Source organism: Bufo bufo, chromosome 2, assembly GCF_905171765.1.
Source record: "Bufo bufo chromosome 2, aBufBuf1.1, whole genome shotgun sequence".
In the NCBI taxonomy this organism is placed as follows: Eukaryota; Metazoa; Chordata; class Amphibia; order Anura; family Bufonidae; genus Bufo; species Bufo bufo.
The window spans coordinates 216,079,650-216,094,917 of record NC_053390.1 but is presented as its reverse complement, the minus strand read 5'-3'; the positions used below and the strand labels follow the sequence as shown (position 1 = coordinate 216,094,917).

At 44.1% G+C, this 15,268-nt stretch overlaps 1 non-coding gene across 1 annotated transcript; it reads right to left on the bottom strand.

Annotated features, from left to right (window-relative positions):
* Positions 1–10,557: 10,557 nt before the first annotated feature.
* Positions 10,558–10,628, bottom strand: TRNAG-CCC. The gene has a single exon. It is a non-coding gene; the product is annotated as a tRNA-Gly (tRNA).
* Between the last annotated feature and the right edge of the window lie 4,640 nt (positions 10,629–15,268).

Below are 15,268 nucleotides of genomic sequence, written 5' to 3'. Positions count from 1 at the left end.
GCACAATGGGGGTCATTTACAAACCGATATACTCCACTTTTTGGCTGTATCTTTCGCAGATTGCGGTGCAAGTGTTATTTTTTCCATGCTCACTCCAAGTTTAAAAAGGGGGAAGGGGAGGGCCAGCAGGCCTGTCTCATTTATCATTTTCTGTGCCTGTTTTAGGTGTACACAAAGGTGTAAATCTATGCCAGCGTAAATCTGGACAGGTGGTGGGTGGCTTCCACCACCAGCTAAAGGGGTATTAAGACCGGCGTTTTAATAAATGACCCCAAATGTCTCTCACCAATAGAATTGAGAATGCAACAGGTCGTCTGCTGAAGGATCCACACCAGCCAGATAATGCAGATAAAGAAATGTATGGCGGCCTCAGCACACCAGCTAGGGCAGCGCTACTGTAGCTAGGTGTATCAGCTGCACTTTTACAGTAGGTGATGTCCACACACCATCAGCGGTGGTCATCCTTTTTGCCTGTATGTTCACATCCTCATTCTATCTATTAGCGCTCCATAGGCTCCTGATGATTCAGGGCAATCCTTATGAAAGGCGTGTGCTACCTAGGTAGCCAACTCTTTTGTCATGCAGAGTGAACCACCCTTAGATTGTTGTTCCCATTGTGGTTACACTGGGTGTACATTGCTCTAACAGGGGGTGCAGGACTGGCCAGATCAGGTCCAGACTGTGTTTACCACCCTATTTTTGTATACCTTGGAGGATCCAAATGTTAGTCATCCAGGGGTTATTTCAGTATCCCAGTACATTCGCACAGTACTCCTTACAGTACATCTCCAATCGGAGATAAGGTGTGGGGGGTATACTTGCCTTGACCTCTCTACACCTGACTGTGATTCCACCAAGTTATATGCCTGTGATTCCTAGAGGAACAAGCCCCACAAGTGTTTTTTAACTATTATCTAAATTAAGTGTTTATTATTTTCATTTCAGTATCCTTTTTCAGGCAGTGAGTTTTAGTTTTACAAGTGGATAAATACTGTATTTATTCAGCATTTTTCAGTGGCTTTAGTTTCTCTTTAGTACCCCCCACATAGTAGGATGTTCCTAAATTAATGTCCACTAGGATGTCCATTAAGTGTACCCCACACAGTGATGACCCCTTAAATGGCCCCTCAACACAAATTAATGTCTCCTTAAGTGCCCCACACTGAGTAGCATCCTTTAAGTGTCCCCACACAGAGTGATGCCCTCTTAAATGCCCCCCCCCCCACACAGTATGATGTTCCCTTAAGTGGCCCAACACAGGTGTAATGCCCCATATTACCTCTAGTTTAAATACTTATCTACCCCACGTTTTCCAAATGTAATCAGTTGTAACCTGTACATCTATGCGTGTGACAGAACTGTCATTTTTATATCCCTTATTCTGTAGGTTTTGGCAAATTTATCAACTGTAGATGTGCAACAGAGGAAGACTGCTCAGAAGTCCAGAAGACGCGCAGTGCCGATAACCTTCCAAGCTCAAGAAGATGTGTTCAACAGTGTTGCAGACCAGGCTTTAAAAAAGTTTAAGCACAACCACATAGTTTCATTTAAATTTGAGACTGTTTTGTCCCCAGAGGGAAATCTTGAAAAGGACAGTTAATTTTGGTGTTCCTGGGATTGCATTGAAGGGCACATATGAGATGCAAGGGTTGCAAATTAAAAAAAAAAGAAGATATATTAACCATTGCCCTGTCCTTTCACCCCAATCTTCACTGTCTACTCACAATCCAGTCCCATAAGATTTTACTGTATGAATGTTTTGATCTTGTGTGTCAGGGGTGTGCTAACTAGATATTATACACATGCTTTCCTTCTGCTTACGTTTTAGTAAGCAGCAGTGTTATAAGCATCAATCTAAAAATTACAGGTCTCCTGCACACTACAGTGTGGAATCTGTACACAATCTGTCTCCTATTTATTCACCTGCAGATGAATTATGTGAACATTTCCAACCTGCATCAAGAAAGGTCCATGTCCACAAACCACACCACAATAGCTCAAAAAAAGAAAAAAAAGTAGCAGCACTTACGAATCTATAGCAAAAAGTCTCTATGGTGGTGGTGCCCGCAGTGTTGGATACTAGTCTGTAGCATCCCCAAATCATCCAGAATAAATGAAAAATAAAACTGCAGTCTTCAATTCATGCTGGTTTATTCACCAAAAATTGTGACGTTGCGACCTCTCGGTCTTTCTCAAGCAAACAAATGTGTGTGTGTGTGTGTACACGAATACATATACCATCCTAAATGGTCACATGAACATTATGCAAATTGACCACATGATCATTATGCAAACGGTCCACATGACCACTAGGCAAACGGACCACATGACTACTATGCAAACTGGTCACATGATCACTATGCAAATACATGATCAATCATTACCCTTTAACCTATACATCTAGTGATACACAGTGCACAAGATATTAACCCTCAGTGTGATTCTATATCCCAATTCATCAGTGGTAATTGAATATACATAATCTTAACTTATATGATGCTCCTCTGGACATAATTATAAATGTACATAATATAAACTTACAGACATGATGCTCCTGTGGACATATTCTCTCAAGCAATCGCTTCACTAAATGGCAGACAGTGTGCTCAATAGAACGGAGTGCACATGTATTGGAATACTGCAGACTCGGCATGTCCGGCGCGTCACTGATTATAATGTTCATGTGACCATTTAGGATGGTATATGTATTCGTGTATACACACACTTTTGTTTTCTTAAGAAAGACCGAGAGGTCGAAAACGTCGCAATTTTTGGTGAATAAACCAGCATGAATTGAAGATTGTTCAAGTGGAAAAAATCTGCCTTGTAAGCAAATCTGTTATATGGCACCCATGGTTTTCTAAGGGACCCGAGTATACTGCTCTGTGCCTACAATTTCATATGGAGGTTTTTTCCTGTTGGATTCTGTATTAAATTTATGTCATGCTGCATCAGAGGACTTGCTACAGAGGTATCTCGATAATATGGCACAGTACGGAGGCACCATGCAGAAAACACAGCGCCTAAACAGTTTCTGTGCTTCTGTATGGCCTATGTGCATGATGCCTTAAGCCTTTTGGCTCACATATTACAGCCGCAAATCCTGGCCTGTCCATGGGTCTAATCACAAAAGTAACGGCTTCATAGGTCCATTGGATACATTTTTACTTCTGGTGTTTGTTTTAAAGAGGACCTTTCACCCAAAAATGCAGTGCAATCTGACAGCACCATGTGATAGAGCAGGAGAAGCTGAGCAGACTGATATATAGTTTTGTGGGAAAAGATTCAGTAAAACCTGTAATTTATATCTCTGCTTTTTCTATCTTTTGTGAACAGCATCAGTACAGGGTGGAGGAGTTATCAGTGATTGACAGCATTGTGTGTATCAGTTTGTATAGTGAGATAGCTGTCAGTCACTGCTAGCCCCTCCCTCCTGTACCAATAGCTGTTCACAGGGCTGCAGAGCTAAATGTAAAAATTACACGTTTTACTGACTCTTTTCCCACAAAAAAATATATATCAATCTGCTCATCTCATCCTGCTCTATAACATGGTGCTGTCAGATTGCATTGCATTTTTTGGCGACAGGTTCTCCTTAAATTGGCCAAATTCTGATTTCTCTAATATGTTAAGTTGGATACCACCCCTTTATGATTCTTGTATATCACCTGTTTTATGGGGGAAAAAAGTTTCTAGAATTTGATACTGACAATGTTTTGTGATAAAACGTATTAAACGCATTGTGTGTCTCAGTTTCATATCATTACATGTAGTTAGTGGTGTTTGCTTCAGAGTCCTTTGCAAATGCACATAGGAACATCTTGCGGGTGTAAATAATAGTAAATTAGCCCCTTTATGAATACTGTCAGATTTACACCAGTTTTCTGGCGTATATCTGTCGCAGATTGTGGTGCAAAGGTTATTTGCGCCTCAATCTGTGACTTTTGCCTGCTCACACCAGGTCTATAAAAGTGGGCGTTGAAGGGGGCAGGCCCGTCTCATTTATCATTTTCTATGCCTGTTTTAGGTGTAGAAAATGTTCTAATTCTACACTAGCAAGGAACCGGGCATAGATTTAGACTGGCGGTGGATGCGCCAAAGTCATCTAAAGGCCAGCTGCTCTACATTACATCGGTAGATCTACTGCCAGCTCAGGGGTTATTAAGACCACCATCTAAAACGCCGGTCTTAATAAATGACCCCCAAAATCTTTTATTATTTAGATCAACAGAAATAAAAAAAATTTACAAGTCAGCATTTGTTCAGAAGTTACTAACAATCGTATAGTATCATCCTAGGGTTTTGTTTTTTAAATGCCTCCAAGTACTTCTTTTACAGTCCACTTTCACTTTTTTCAAGTTATGTAAATTCTTACCTCATCACTTCCCATTCCTAACCCCACCTCCCGTTACATGAGTGACAGAATCTAAAGATCCTATCCTCCTCCCGAACTCGCGTCCTAAATCCCGCGCATGTGCAGAACCAGTCACCTCACTCACTAATGAAAAAAATCTAAATTATTACGAATTATGAAGATATAGCACTGTATTTTAGATCTTCGCGAATTTTTGAAGTGCTGATATTCGCGATAAAAATTAATGTTTAGAATATTCGCGATCAACACTACTCTTCATCTCACACTGATCATATAATATATACTTGCGCAGCTGCGAGACTTGGAAGAGAAGGGGTGGAGATGAGCAATCGTGGAGGGTGTGTCTTATTCGTTTGTGGGCATGGCTGCACTCCAAGAGTCAGAGAACGCTGGACTCATCTCTGAAGCATGGAGGAGACACGACTCATCTAAGGTGCATTTATATACAGTACAGACCAAAAGTTTGGACACACCTTCTCATTTAAAGAGTTTTCTTTATTTTCATGACTATGAAAATTGTAGATTCACACTGAAGGCATCAAAACTATGAATTAACACATGTGGAATTATATACATAACAAACAAGTGTGAAACAACTGAAAATATGTCATATTCTAGGTTCTTTAAAGTAGCCACCTTTTGCTTTGATTACTGCTTTGCACACTCTTGGCATTCTCTTGATGAGCTTCAAGAGGTAGTCCCCTGAAATGTTTTTCACTTCACAGGTGTGCCCTGTCAGGTTTAATAAGTTGAATTTCTTGCCTTATAAATGGGGTTGGGACTATCAGTTGAGGAGAAGTCAGGTGGATACACAGCTGATAGTCCTACTGAATAGACTGTTAGAATTTGTATTATGGCAAGAAAAAAGCAGCTAAGTAAAGAAAAACGAGTGGCCATCATTACTTTAATAAATTAAGGTCAGTCAGTCAGCCGAGCCGAAAAATTGGGAAAACTTTGAAAGTAAGGGCTATTTGACCATGAAGGAGAGTAATGGGGTGCTGCGCCAGATGACCTGGCCTCCACAGTCACCGGACCTGAACCCAATCGAGATAGTTTGGGGTGAGCTGGACCGCAGAGTGAAGGCAAAAGGGCCAACAAGTGCTAAGCATCTCTGGGAACTCCTTCAAGACTGTTGGAAGATCATTTCAAGGGACTACCTCTTGAAGCTCATCAAGAGTGTGCAAAGCAGTAATCAAAGCAAAAGGTGGCTACTTTGAAGAACCTAGAATATGACATATTTTCAGTTGTTTCACACTTGTTTGTTATGTATATAATTTCACATGTGTTAATTCATAGTTTTGATGCCTTCATAGTCATGAAAATAAAGAAAACTCTTTGAATAAGAAGGTGTGTCCAAACTTTTGGTCTGTACTGTATATGGCGGGAACATTTATTTTAGGTTTTTCTCTGAACTGATAGTAATATCTTTATTTATGAATTAAAAAGTATTTATAGACAGCCCAGACCAAAGTCCTGCCATCGCCAGACTGCGATCTCTCCAGACACAGCCGCCCTGGCTCCCTCAATTTGCATGAGCTTCAGCAAACCACCGCCACACTGCTGCTTCACACAACACCGCAGGTCAGTTCAGAGGGCTCACCCTCCTCACAAAAGGCTCTACAAATGACCCCCAACCCTGCCACGCCAGGAAATCCTACACTGAGGCCCTCAGCTGGCCCCTTTTGGCCCAGGTCACATACCTCTCAACTAGCCATGGCGCTAGATACTCCAGACATCCACCAGGGGCCCCCTTGTGACCAGTTATCACCACATCATAGCTCCCATCTCCTGAAGCAGTTTTGAATCAGAACCAGAGATCCCCAAACCAACTGGCATCCCATGTCCCCTCTCCCCCTGCTGCACAAGACCCCTTTGTCCTACTTCCCGCTCCCCTGGTCCCTCCTTGGTGGCATCCCCACACTGGTCCACCGGCTCTTCATGGGACGACATCCGTTCGCAATTGTCTGGAGCAACCCCACCAGGCATAGGGACCACGACCGACCCTGCGAATATACCCCTCCAGGGATTTCCCATGCACTCCTCCCTGAAACCGCCATCATCTTCTGCATTATTTGATGAGGACCCCAGGCCGCCCTCCATGGCGGATTTGCGCACTCTTATTTGCTCTCTACCTTCTAAGGCTGATCTATCTAGTTTCGTTGCCAACATCCTACAAGAATGTAAACAGGAATTTTCCCATGTCCGATCTGAGATGGCCACGCTCGATATTAAGGTCAACTCTACAAGGTAAAGTCCAAGCTCGCGATGCACAACTATACGCCCTACAACAACACCTAGCGATATTGAAAACCGCAGTCGTCGCAACAATTTGAGGATTAGAGGCCTTCCAGAGTCAATAACAGCGGCGGACCTGCTACCTACGATAGTGGGAATCTTCATCGGAATTCTGGGGGCGCCCGCCTAACTCGCACATAGAGATTGACAGAGCACATAGGGCCCTGAGACCTCCTAACCCTGATAGTGCTAAACCGAGAGACATAATTTGCAGAATCCACTTTTATGCCATTAAGAAACAGATCCTAAATAAAGCACGACAGTCCTCCTCTCTATCCTATAACGGGGTCCCCATCATCCTGCTACAGGACCTCTCACGCCACACTCTGTTGCAGCGAGCTGCCTTACGTCCGCTATTGGATCTTCTCAAAGACCGAGGCATTCATTATCGCTGGGGCTACCCATTTGCTCCACTTTTGCAGCAGAGTTGTTGATTGAGGTGCTGGCAATAAGCCTATGAACTGTAGAAACGTGACATTGTTTAAAAAAAAAACTGTCTGGCTGGCTGTCCATTTACAGGAAAAATGAGGCGACAATAAGTCAAGCGAAAAAAGAGTTAAACTACACTGCAACATTGATGTCACGCAACATTTTTTGTGATGATAGACAATGGTGTCGCACTGCGACATGCAACATGCTGCAACTGTGGTGTGACAGTCGCACAAAAATCCACATAAGGCTACATGCACACGACCGTATGTGTTTTGCGGTCCGCAAAAAAAGGATGACGTCCGTATGGCATCCGTTTTATTGGCGGATCCATTGTAAAAATGCCTATCCTTGTCCGCAAAACGGACAAGAATAGGACATGTTTTGCGGGGCTACAGAACGGAGCAACGGATGTGGACAGCACTAGGAAGGGTGCTGTCCGCATCTTTTGCAGCCCCATTGAAGTGAATAGGTCCGCACCCGAGCCGCAAAAAATGCGGCTCGGATGTGAAACCAAACCACATTCGTGTGCATGTAGCCTAATGCTGTCAGTGTAAGGCCTCATGCACACGGCCGTTACCCGGCCGTGGCCGTATTGCGGCCCGCATAGAGAGGGTCCGCAATACACGGGCAACGGCCGTGTGCACCCCACATCCAAGTATGCACCCCAAAGTGCTTCTGTGGTGTTTCTGTCCGTGCCTCCGCACCACACAAAAATAGAATATGTTCTATTTTTTACGGTGCGGGTGGATCACGGACCCATTCAAGATGAATGGGTCTCGATCCGTCCCGGCCGCCGCACGGATGTTGCCCGTGCATTGGGGACTGTCCCAATGGACAGAACGACCGCACAACGGCCATGTGCATGAGGCCTTATACAATAGATTTCATGACTCTCAGGTCACACAGCATTATAAATCAGTATAATGCTGTGCGATCCTGTCAGAGAAGCGGGGGACAGAACGAGACCTTTCAGTGACACACACTGTGGGTTTATCGCATTCACCTGAGTTGTTTGCTGGCCTAAGAATGGCGTTTCATCCTTCTGAACAAAAGAACCTGCCAGAATCCTGCCTGTTAATTGGCTGACAGAATGAATGTCAACCTCTGAGCGAATCAGGACAAGCCCCCATGGTGTCATGTGATCCTTCATATTCATTCTCCCCAACTATTTTCACTGTAAAATGGCGCTTGTGCCATTTTTTGTGCAATTCGCCTGAAGAGAATTCGCCAAAACTTCAGATTTGTTTGGCAGATTCATTTTTGTGAAGTTCGGAGTGAATCCCATTTGTTTAGAAGCGATTCCCTCATCTCTAATGTATACCTCCTACAGAAAGTCCTGCTGAGGACTTAAACGCAATGTGAATGTCACCTAATACTGCAACTTCTATAATCAAATAACAACTGATCATGATAGATCCTGCAAAAAGGAAAACATATATTTGAACAGAACTGATTAAGAAGAGCTTAAAGGGGATATCCGAGCCTGGAAATGCCCCCCATATGCCCAGGCTCCTCACACTGATTCTACTTACCTGGCTCCCCACGTCGCTCCTGTTCCCCGCAAGGCAGCCGCTGCTTCTCCCTGTGCGTGGATGAAAACATCAGGTGTCAAGAAGGGGGGGAGCAGCCAATGGCAAACGGTGACGGGGACGAGTCTCCCTAGCATTGCAGGTGACGCTATGGAGGCTCGTCCCTGTCCCCGCCTGCCATTGGATGCTCCCTCCAACACCGGATGTTGTTATCTGCGCACGGGGAGAAGCAGCGGCGCGGGGAGCCAGGTAAGTAGAATCAATGTGAGGGGCCCGGGCATATGGGGGGCATTTCCAGGCTCGGATAACCCCTTTAATGAATACAGTCCGAACACAATCAAAATGAAATCACAATGGGATAGATTTATTAAAGGAATTGTCCACCTTTTATTAAATTATGGCCCTTCCTCAGGATAGGCCATCACTTGGTGATCGGTGGCGGTCCAAACCCCTTAACCCCACTGATCAGTTGTTTGGCAATAGCTTCGGTGCTTCAGCTACATCTACCTAGTAGTGGACTGAACTAAGCACTGCAGTGCTGTGAAGGGGAGCAGCGTTGCAGTGCCGAGTTCAGTCCACTACAAGTTAAACGGCGCACTCTGCTTCCAGCACTGGAGCTACTGCTGAGCAGCTGATCAGTGGGGTTGTGGGGTGTTGGCCCACTGCTGATCAGCTAGTGATGGCCTGTCCTGAGGGTAGGCAATCATTTACAGGGAACCTGTCGCCTGTGCTATGCTGGCCTCACTGAGAGGACGGACGCCATCTTTAAAGTGCCCTCCAGTGCCGGTACATCTACGGTGCTGATCAGGGAGGGGTTAAAATATAAAAATATTTATCCGATATGGCGAATGACATAACAGGAAAAAAAATCAAAATGGCAAGTTTGCCATTTTTCCCTCACTTCACTTACCCAAAAAAAACACACTCACTTCAAAATAGTACCAATAAAAACTACAGATTGTCCCACATAACTAAAAAAGTTATGGGGGTCACAATATGGTGATGTAAAAAAAAAAAATATATATATATATATATATATATATATATAATTTGTTTTAGTATTCAAACACAAAACTATACATATGTGATACTGTTGTCAATGTACCAACCCAGAGAATAAAGGGCACAGATCAGTTTTGCGGCACACTGTAGGGACAAATCCTGTAAAACTGTGGCAGAATTGAATTTTTTTTCCAATTCCAACCCATTTGGAATTTTTTGTCACACTTCCCACAACATTGCATGCCATATTAAATGGTGGCATTAGAAAGTGCAACTTGTCCCGCAAAAAACAAGCCCTTATACAACTACGTGAATGGAAAAATAAAAAAGTTATGGCCCCGGGAAGAAAAATTTAAATGCGAAAAATGAAAAAGACTCCAATTTCCAAGGGGTTAATGTTGACAATGTCACAGGCCTTCTCACACTGCAGATTTTTTTGTAGAAATTTCTGCAACATAAAATCAGTTCTATGCATTCGAATGGGGACGCAAGCACGTGTAAAATCTGCAGCCTTCCTTCCATTACAAATGGCAGACAATAAGGTAGGTTTACACGACGACATTTGTCGCGCAACATTCTGTCGCATTAATGTTGCGCGACAATTTTTATAATAGTAGTCTATGGTGTCGCACCGCAACAGGCTGCGACTGCGACACGACAGTCGCAAAAAAACGGATGGATTTTTCTGCGACTGTCGCGTCGTAGCATGTTGCAGTGTGACACCATAGACTATCATTATAAAAATTGTTGCGCATCATTGGTGCGACAAAATGTCGCGCGACAAATGTTCCAGTGTAGTTGTGCCCTATCTGCAGCAACCTTATCCAGCTATATACAGCACCATAGATCACCAGATCCAGCAGTTTTTTTTAATACTACAGTATTTGTCACAAAGAAAATTATTTGGTATAAAAAAAAGACATTTGCGCTAGCCGGGACTCGAACCCGGGTCGCAAGAATGGGAATCTTGCATGATACCCCTACACTACTAGCGCGTATAGAAAGTGACGGCGCTTGCCCTTTAATCGGCGCTGGTAGCTGAGTCTGTGGGTGGGCGTGGCGTGATGACGTCACTTCAGGACGCTGCTGCAGCCTGAGCAGCATTTGCTGGGGGAGCGGCGTCTGCAGGTTGCTGAGGTGAGTAGCTCGGTCCTCTCTGCGCCGTCACGTGACCGCCTCAGCGTTCTGCACTAGCGTCTCCTTACATACAACACTGGTTCTGTCATCTAACGGTAGATGAATAGGTAAGTGTCTCCGCTCGGCTGTGTGTAACATGGTCAGGAGAGAACTGTGGTACTGCACCTTATCTAGAGAGCTGAGCTTCCGTGGTGCCAAGTGTCCTCCTCGGGTAAAATTAGTACCTTCAGTGCCCAAAAAATATAGAAGGAGTCTCCTGATTAAAAATGTATGTCTTCGAAGTAACACGACCCCCGAGGAGAGAACCTGAAACATTATACACTGGCATGTTATACATAGGGGCACACCTTTATACACAGGACAGTGGCATGTTATACACAGGGGCACACCTTTATACACAGGACATTGGCATGTTATACATAGGGGCGCACCTTTATACACAGGACATTGGCATGGTATACACAGGGGCACACCTTTATACACAGGACAGTGGCATGTTATATATAGGGGCACACCTTTATTCAAAGGACATTGGCATGTTATACACAGGGGCACACCTTTATTCAAAGGACATTGGCATGTTATACACAGGGGCACACCTTTATACACAGGACAGTGGCATGTTATATATAGGGGCACACCTTTATTCAAAGGACATTGGCATGTTATACACAGGGGCACACCTTTATACACAGGACATTGGCATGTTATACATAGGGGCACACCTTTATACACAGGACAGTGGCATGTTATACACAGGGGCACACCTTTATACACAGGACATTGGCATGTTATACATAGGGGCGCACCTTTATACACAGGACATTGGCATGTTATACACAGGGGCACACCTTTATACACAGGACAGTGGCATGTTATATATAGGGGCACACCTTTATTCAAAGGACATTGGCATGTTATACACAGGGGCACACCTTTATACACAGGACATTGGCATGTTATACATAGGGGCACACCTTTATACACAGGACATTGGCATGTTATACACAGGGGCACACCTTTATACACAGGACACTGGCATGTTATATATAGGGGCACACCTTTATACACAGGACATTGGCATGTTATATATAGGGGCACACCTTTATACACAGGGCATTGGCATGTTATATATAGGGGCACACCTTTATACACAGGACATTAGCATGTTATATATAGGGGCACACCTTTATACACAGGACATTGGCATGTTATATATTGGGGCACACCATTATACACAGGATATTGGCATGTTACACACAGGGGCACACCTTTATACACAGGACATTGGCATGTTACACACAGGGGCACACCTTTATACACAGGACATTAGCATGTTATGCATAGGGGCACACTTTTATACACAGGACATTGGCATGTTATATATAGGGGCACACCTTTATACACAGGACATTGGCATGTTATACACAGGGTCACACCTTTATACACAGGACATTGGCATGTTATACACAGGGGCACACCTTTATACACAGGACAGTGGCATGTTATATATAGGGGCACACCTTTATTCAAAGGACATTGGCATGTTATACACAGGGGCACACCTTTATACACAGGACATTGGCATGTTATACATAGGGGCACACCTTTATACACAGGACACTGGCATGTTATACATAGGGGCACACCTTTATACACAGGACATTGGCATGTTATACACAGGGGCACACCTTTATACACAGGACACTGGCATGTTATATATAGGGGCACACCTTTATACACAGGACATTGGCATGTTATATATAGGGGCACACCTTTATACACAGGACATTGGCATGTTATATATAGGGGCACACCATTATACACAGGATATTGGCATGTTACACACAGGGGCACACCTTTATACACAGGACATTGGCATATTACACACAGGGGCACACCTTTATACATTGGACATTGGCATGTTACACACAGGGGCACACCTTTATACATTGGGCACTGGCATGTTACACATAGGGGCGCACCTTTATACATTGGACACTGGCATATTACACACAGGGGCACACCTTTATACACAGGGCATTGGCATGTTACACAAAGGGGCACACCTTTATACACAGGACATTGGCATGTTACACACCGGGGCATACCTTTATACATTGGGCACTAGCATGTTATACACAAGGGCACACCTTTATAGACAGGACATTGGCATGGTTTACACAAGGGCATGTCTTTATAGACAGGACATTGGCATGTTACACACAGGGGCACACCTTTATACATTGGACATTGGCATATTACACACAGGGGCACACCTTTATACACAGGACATTGGCATGCTACACACAGGGGCACACCTTTATGCATTGGACATTGGCATGTTATACACAAAGGCACACCTTTATACATTAGACATTGGTGTGTACAGTCGTGGCCAAAAGTTTTGAGAATGACATAAATATTGGAAATTGGAAAAGTTGCTGCTTAAGTTTTTATAATAGCAATTTGCATATACTCCAGAATGTTATGAAGAGTGATCAGATGAATTGCATAGTCCTTCTTTGCCATGAAAATTAACTTAATCCCAAAAACACCTTTCCACTGCATTTCATTGCTGTCATTAAAGGACCTGCTGAGATCATTTCAGTAATCGTCTTGTTAACTCAGGTGAGAATGTTGACGAGCACAAGGCTGGAGATCATTATATCAGGCTGATTGGGTTAAAATGGCAGACTTGACATGTTAAAAGGAGGGTGATGCTTGAAATCATTGTTCTTCCATTGTTAACCATGGTGACCTGCAAAGAAACGCGTGCAGCCATCATTGCGTTGCATAAAAATGGCTTCACAGGCAAGGATATTGTGGCTACTAAGATTGCACCTCAATCAACAATTTATAGGATCATCAAGAACTTCAAGGAAAGAGGTTCAATTCTTGTTAAGAAGGCTTCAGGGCGTCCAAGAAAGTCCAGCAAGCGCCAGGATCGTCTCCTAAAGAGGATTCAGCTGCGGGATCGGAGTGCCACCAGTGCAGAGCTTGCTCAGGAATGGCAGCAGGCAGGTGTGAGCGCATCTGCACGCACAGTGAGGCGAAGACTTTTGGAAGATGGCCTGGTGTCAAGAAGGGCAGCAAAGAAGCCACTTCTCTCCAAAAAAAACATCAGGGACAGTTTGATCTTTTGCAGAAAGTATGGTGAATGGTCTGCTGAGGACTGGGGCAAAGTCATATTCTACGATGAAGCCTCTTTCCGATTGTTTGGGGCATCTGGAAAAAGGCTTGTCCGGAGAAGAAAAGGTGAGCGCTACCATCAGTCTGTGTCATGCCAACAGTAAAGCATCCTGAGACCATTCATGTGTGGGGTTGCTTCTCATCCAAGGGAGTAGGCTCACTCACAATTTTGCCCAAAAACACAGCCATGAATAAAGACTGGTACCAAAACACCCTCCAACAGCAACTTCTTCCAACAATCCAACAACAGTTTGGTGAAGAACAATGCATTTTCCAGCACGATGGAGCACCGTGCCATAAGGCAAAAGTGATAACTAAGTGGCTCGGGGACCAAAACATTGACATTTTGGGTCTATGGCCTGGAAACTCCCCAGATCCTAATGCCATTGAGAACTTGTGGTCAATCCTCAAGAGGCGGGTGGACAAACAAAAACCCACTAATTCTGACAAACTCCAAGAAGTGATTATGAAAGAATGGGTTGCTATCAGTCAGGAATTGGCCCAGAAGTTGATTGAGAGCATGCCCAGTCGAATTGCAGAGGTCCTGAAAAAGAAGGGCCAACACTGCAAATACTGACTCTTTGCATAAATGTCATGCAATTGTCGACAAAAGCCTTTGAAACGTATGAAGTGCGTGTAATTATATTTCACTACATCACAGAAACAACTGAAACAAAGATCTAAAAGCAGTTTAGCAGCAAACTTTGTGAAAACTAATATTTGTGTCATTCTCAAAACTTTTGGCCACGACTGTAGAAGAGAACACAGTGCTTATACTAGACTGCTGATTGGCATGGGTGCTGGGAGTCGGACCCCCGCCAATCTGATATGGATGACCTATCCTGAGGATATCCTGACACAGTACAACCCCTGTAATGCTGGCACTACACGACCGAGAAGAGTCATAGTTACTGCTGAGCTCCCTCTCGCTCTGCCCACCCGCCCATGATTGACAGTTCTATCCTTAGTTTTAGTAGTTGATTCTCTAGCAGTGATTATGTTAGAGAACAATAAGCATTGTGCCCCGATCCAGCCTGCGCTTTTTAGGCTCCTGTCGGCCCTGTCTGATATTTTCTGGGCAACCAAATGGACAGCCGCTGACTATAATGACTGCCTGTGGGGGCACTTGGAAGAAGCTGAGCAGAGGGAGCAGGAGATAAAGCTGCCACTGGTACCAATTTAATTTTGTTCTAGAGTTTTGCAGGAAGTATAGAGGTTGGGGCTCCGCTGGTTGGGCATTCTTGGCATATCCCAGCAATGCGCCACCAATGTCTGTAATGCGACAACCGGTTTAATATAGTGAACA